Genomic DNA, 6056 nt, shown 5'->3' with positions numbered 1-6056 from the left:
GCCGCTATTCTAAATCTTCATTAATATATCACTATGCGTCCTAAGGGCCCATGAATTTTGTAGTTTTTAAAGTCAATTTACTTATTTCTACAGTGAGACACATCAGAAGTATTTTCTTGGTGTCCCATACATCCTAGCAGTGGTCCTACTTTTTGAAAAAGCCTGGGGCAGAGGATGGGTGTAAGGAAACAGGAGAACAGTAAACAATTGTTTTCGAGTCTCTGTATTAGATATTTTATATTAATTTACTTTTTTAATCCTCACAACTGGCCTATAAAATAGATATTTATTCAATGCTCACTAAGAAACAGAAACTCATAAAAGTTAAACAATTTCCTCAAAGTCATACAACTAGTAATTAACAGAACAAGGATTAAAATCCAGATCTGTGTCACTGTGTAATCTACCCTCTATGTTATAATATGATTCCCTAAAGCATGGGTAACTTTCAGGGCCAAAACAAATACTTGGTTCTATCAAGAAGGGTTTATGACAACACAATTCTTGGAAAAAGAATACAACATTAAGTACATTTCAATAATAATCTCTATACCTATATGACCTGTTCTTGTGATTTTTCAGGTGTCCTTTTAAACTTTCTTAGCATTCTCACATTGGGGGAAAAAAGCATTTAACAATATGAAGCAAACTTTAGAGTACTCATATCTAGTTCCAAAAGAGGGGAATATAACAATGACTTTAAATTTGTATTTGCTAACATGAATGAGAAAATACAAAGATCCACTGAGCACCAATTTAAAGAGTAGGGTTAATGTGGCTATAGGAAAACTCATTAAAAAAAATGCTGACCTTTAATCCTAATTTTTCAATGAAATAGAACAACTGGAAAAGAGCCATCTCACTTGGTATTCTGCTGACAATGAGTGTGTACAGATAGATTTTTCTGAGATCATCAGGTTGTTTCTTTCAGGGCAGATAATCCGCCTTCCGGCCAATCATAATATAAAGGAGATTGTATAATATTAGTTAACATTTAGATAATGCAAGTCATATACCAGACATTGTTCTAAATGCTTTACATATATTAACTTATTTATCCTTAAAACATCCTAATGAGGAAGATACTATTATTACTATTTTCATAACCATTTTGCAGAAGAGACAATTGAGACAGAGCGGTCAAGTCATTTTTCTAAAGTCACACAACTGGTTAGTGACAGAGTGGAATTTTAACCCAACCAATCAGTCTTCTGTGTCTATGCTTTAATCACTATGCAATATAACCTCCCTGCATAGAACAGAGGTGAAGAGCACAGACTCTGGAGCCAGATTGCCTGAATTTAAATACAGACTCCACTGTGTACTAAGTATGTGACGTTGAGCGTAATTTCTCTCAGCTTCAGTTTCCTCATTTGCATACTAGAATGGTGTATAGAATTATGTCTTGTTCAGATCTTTGCCAGGATTATATGAGGTAGCCCACAAAGAACACTCAGCTCAATAACTGGAGGTATTCAATCACTGTAAGCCATGATTATGATAATGTAGTCACTCTTCCTTTTCCTCTGTTATTAGACAAACAGGTGAGGAAGATTCAACAAGGGATAGCCTAATACTTCTGTAATACCAGATGGGCAAAAGGGATCAACCAATACATGGGGATTTTAATATTTAAATATTACATATCCTTAAATTTGGGCTTAAGACATTTTTAAAAAGTGCTTTAAAATACTATACTATTAGATCATGGCAGTTATAATAAATTATTGTATTAGAAGATGTCCCACTATCTTTTATGATACAGTATTAGCAAATGCTCCTAATGTAACCAAGCAGGACCCTATGAGGCCTTCCCCCATATCCTTTGCTTTAGCTCCTCTCTGAAGTATCTAGATAACAGTATTTGATGCACATTTCCTGAATTGTTTTACAGATGTGAAAACCCCTGACCGAATGGAAGATGTTAACTACTTGATGACCATGAGCCTCCTGGAGCCTAAGGACTGATAATGTTAACCCTGTGACACCACCCTGTTCCCTCAACATCAGCCAGACAGAACATGCATGAACAGATCACGTACCCTGCGACACACCCACACCCACCCCAGGCCCGCAACCTGGCTTTTAAAAATGCTTTGCCAAAACCCTTTGGGGAGCTCAGGGCTTTTTAGGATATGAGCCACCCATCTCCTTGCATGGCCCTGCAATAAACCTTTCTCTACTCCAAACTCCTGACGTTCCAATTTGTTTGGCCTCACTGTGCTTCGGGCACATGAACTTGCACTAACACTAGTTATAAATGCTCTTTCACTTCTAATTTTTATTGAAAACATATCTATTTAGGTATAGATATTTAACATATATCACATGAGGAAAATGTTAGTTAAGGAAATTGGCTTATTCCTAAAAACTTCTTCATAAAATCTAACTCTACTATATTTTGTTTTTAATTTGGAGTCGTTGTTTTCCATGACTTTCAACACAATATTATTCTCTGTTTCATCAAATTTTGTTGGTGATGCAGCATTTCTTAAAAGACTCCTGTTTTGTTGTCTCCAAGATTTGTCTTTCAAGTTTCTGATATTCATTCTGAAAGTTGTGATGCTGATGCTTTTCTATTTGAAAGCTCATAGTTTTAGTTTTTTCTCAGTTGAATTACGTTTTGCTGGAAATTAAGCAGCTTTTGTTAAAAAACAACAGGGAGTTTTTAAACAAATTGATGTTTCAATACTTTATATCTTGTGTGATGCATGAATTTGGTCATTCTAGCCTGTCTTTACAATTTGTTTTATCTATTTCAACAGACTTGGTAATCTCTCCTGCTTCGGTTGCATAGTTTAAAGTGTAGTAACAATAGATATATTTCCAAAAACACACATAACTCAGTTAGGTGAATTAAATATAAATAGCTATGCCTAGTTTGCACATGTGCAGGCATTAACTAGTATACCACAACTGACACTTAGTTGACAGCCATTGTAAGATGCGTTCTAATTTTAGACATGCTAGTATTTGAAAAAAAAATGCATCTTCAGTTGGATGAAATGTGATAACTTAATTTGCTACATTGCTCATCTAATCACATAAACATCTGTCACACTCTCACTGTCACTAACTTCACTATCCATAGCTTTCTCATCCTTCCTTTCTTTGCTTACCCAACAGGAACATTTTTAACTTCCCCTAAACTTCATGGTTTAGAATAGAGATAGCAATCCTCCAGGCACAGGCTTACCAACAGAAAGAGTCTAATAACTAGTCTGCAAAAACCAACCTACATCCCGCACCAAAGTTAATTATCCTACATTTTGAAGAACTATAATGTACTACAAGAATGCCCCCAGTTCTGTCCAGATCTGTATGGCAAGTTAGACTCAAAGCAGAGGTTCAGGAATATTTTACAAATTTCAAAAGCTGTGATCATTTCATCATCAACCCTTTGCTCTTTTCTGTAAAAGCTGCTGAAAAGACTGGGCAAAGTTTAGAATTAGATCTCAACTGGACCCTTGTATCTCCAGTGTAAAAGTAATTAACTATACTTTTGGGGGGAGAGACCATTAAGATCTTGACATTTATCCTTTTAAAATCTGTACTTTAATTTTTTTGCTCCAATTTTTAAAGTTCTACTTTAATACTATTTATTCTCTGAATAAACCACAGAGAAAGAACCAAAAGTCAATACAATTTTTTAAAGTAGCTAAACAACTTACAGATAATAGAGGCTAGAGATTAAAGAAAAGAACATTCTGATTAATACTTGAATCTCAAATTGAAATCTTTAACAATCTTCCTTAACAAACTAAGTCATCTCTGTTCTTAATAAACTAAAGGGGGAAAATATTCTACAGGAATATGGTCTCTAATTACATTTTTAAGTACAATTATTTTTAGTGATTTTATCTCTGGAATAATACTCTTCTGAGTATTTTACATATCAGAGATTCATGGTAAGTCCTCAATAAATGTCTATTATTATTATTTTCAATTCTTTTCCCACATACAAATTCTTCTCCTTTAACTCAGAATAACTAAGTCATACTAAAAGACTCTTAAAGAAAATAGTATTTATCCTATTTGCTTATGCCTCCCCTGAATAGGGTCTAGTACTGCTGGTCTATAGTGATTAATTTAAAAGATCTAATTGACCTAAATACAAATTTAGCTTTGTTCGAAATTTCTGCAATTCCATTGAACATATTATTGTCCATCTAGATGGTTAATTACTATAAATATAAAAAAAGATTATCTCATATTGCTATAACATATATATTTTATGACAAAGTAGGAGTTAAACATAATCTTTGATAGATAAAACATTGCATTTGTAAGGGGTACAAATAGAAATATTATTTCATTTTCCACTCCCTGACATTTTGTAAGAATTAGGGGGAAAAAATGCCCAAACTAGCTTAAGTGGGTTAGATGAGATAGTGAAAAAAGAATTCATGAGAAAGTTTTCCCTATTAAATTGAATTTGCAATTGATAGCAGAGTATTAAAAATCTCCATTTACTTAAATGTTTATCTTGTTAAATATTATTGTCCTTGGAACTAGTGATTAAACAATTCTTCTAGGCAGTAGTTCAATATAAAAATTAGTGTAACTAACTATATCTTATTTTATTCTACTAAAAATACAGCATTATAAAGTTTTCACATTGTACTCTGCAATCACAACCATTGTCTCAGCATGCTACTAAATAGTGTATTCTAATTCAGAATGTGGCTCTAATTAGCTCTTAAATGAACTTACTTTAAAGAAACTGAATGCTATCCAAGAGTATTTGTTTGGTAAGCACAGCATTTGAGGGATATCATTAAATATAAGAGAACATGCATGGCAATTGGCAATCACTAAATGAAGAAACAGAATGGAATTTTTAAAAAAAATTGTATTGAGACATGTGATATATAACATTTTCAGGTGTACAAGATAATAATGCAATATATGTATATGTTGCAAAATGGTCACCACGATAAGACTAATTTAACATCTATCACCTTACAAAGTTTTTTTTTGTGTGTGTGATGAGAACTTTAAAGATCTACTCTCTTAGCAACTTTCAAATATACAATATAGTATTTTTATCTATAGTGACCACACTCTACATTATATCCCCAAGACTTACGTTTTATAGCTGGAAGTTTGTACCTTTTGACCACCTTCACCCATTTCTCCCACCCTCACCCCTTGCCTCTGGCAACCACCAATTGGCAGAACTGAATTTTTTGAAGCTATAAAAACTGTACAAAATTTTCAAACTTTAATGTTAAAGAACCAACTATGACACTTTAAAAGTGGCCTTACTATTCAACAAAATGGATAACAATTAATGTTGGGTAAAAGTAAAGAAAATCTGGGTATGTTGTCAACTTTTATGTTCTGTCATACCCTCTAGAAAAAGACCACAAGGAACATACCTATAGTTGAACAAGTTAGGTTTTACTGCTTGGTGCTATGAGAGAGAATGTATACTATGGAGAACTGTGGAAGTTTTCAGTAAGGGGATGTTAGAAATCACTTATAAGAGCTGGGCTATAGTTGGATGAGTTGGGGGAGGGTACAAGGGGTGAGGCCCTGAATTTGGTTCTGTCAGAAAATGGGACAATTTTACAATTGGGTATCTCAATAAATGTTATTTATAAGAAAGGTACACTAGAGTGAGGCTAAAGCTATAATTGGTAAAGAAGAAACAGTCACTCATATTAGCTAGAAGAGGGAAGTGTTTGCTACCTGTGGCTTCCACAATTATTGATGTTTTGTTTGTATTCAGACATGATTATTAAGTGGGCTTGTTTTTGTCTTGCTCTTTCATGGTCACAGAGTGGCCCTCTCTGATGTTGGCATTCTATGAAATTATTCTATGTGCAAAAAGAGAACACCATCATTTAGCTAGGAATGTCAGGGCAGTTAATAGGAACACTAAAGCCTGGTTGATAGTATCAGGCCAACTCCCAAATGTCAGGGGAGGCTTTTCTCTTTGTCATCATTCATTCATAAAGACAATTAGTTGATTTTTTTCCTTCTTCGACAATTAGTTGATTTTAACTCAGTAAAAATGTACGTGGTGGCTTTGTTTTTACTCAATTCTGTAC

The sequence above is a fragment of the Delphinapterus leucas genome, chromosome 1 (assembly GCF_059928025.1).
Source record: "Delphinapterus leucas isolate spDelLeu-1000000601 "Yukka" chromosome 1, BTC_Dleu_Yukka2, whole genome shotgun sequence".
Classification (NCBI taxonomy): domain Eukaryota; kingdom Metazoa; phylum Chordata; class Mammalia; order Artiodactyla; family Monodontidae; genus Delphinapterus; species Delphinapterus leucas.
The sequence above is the reverse complement of the archived record's forward strand: the minus strand, read 5'-3'. Positions refer to the sequence as shown.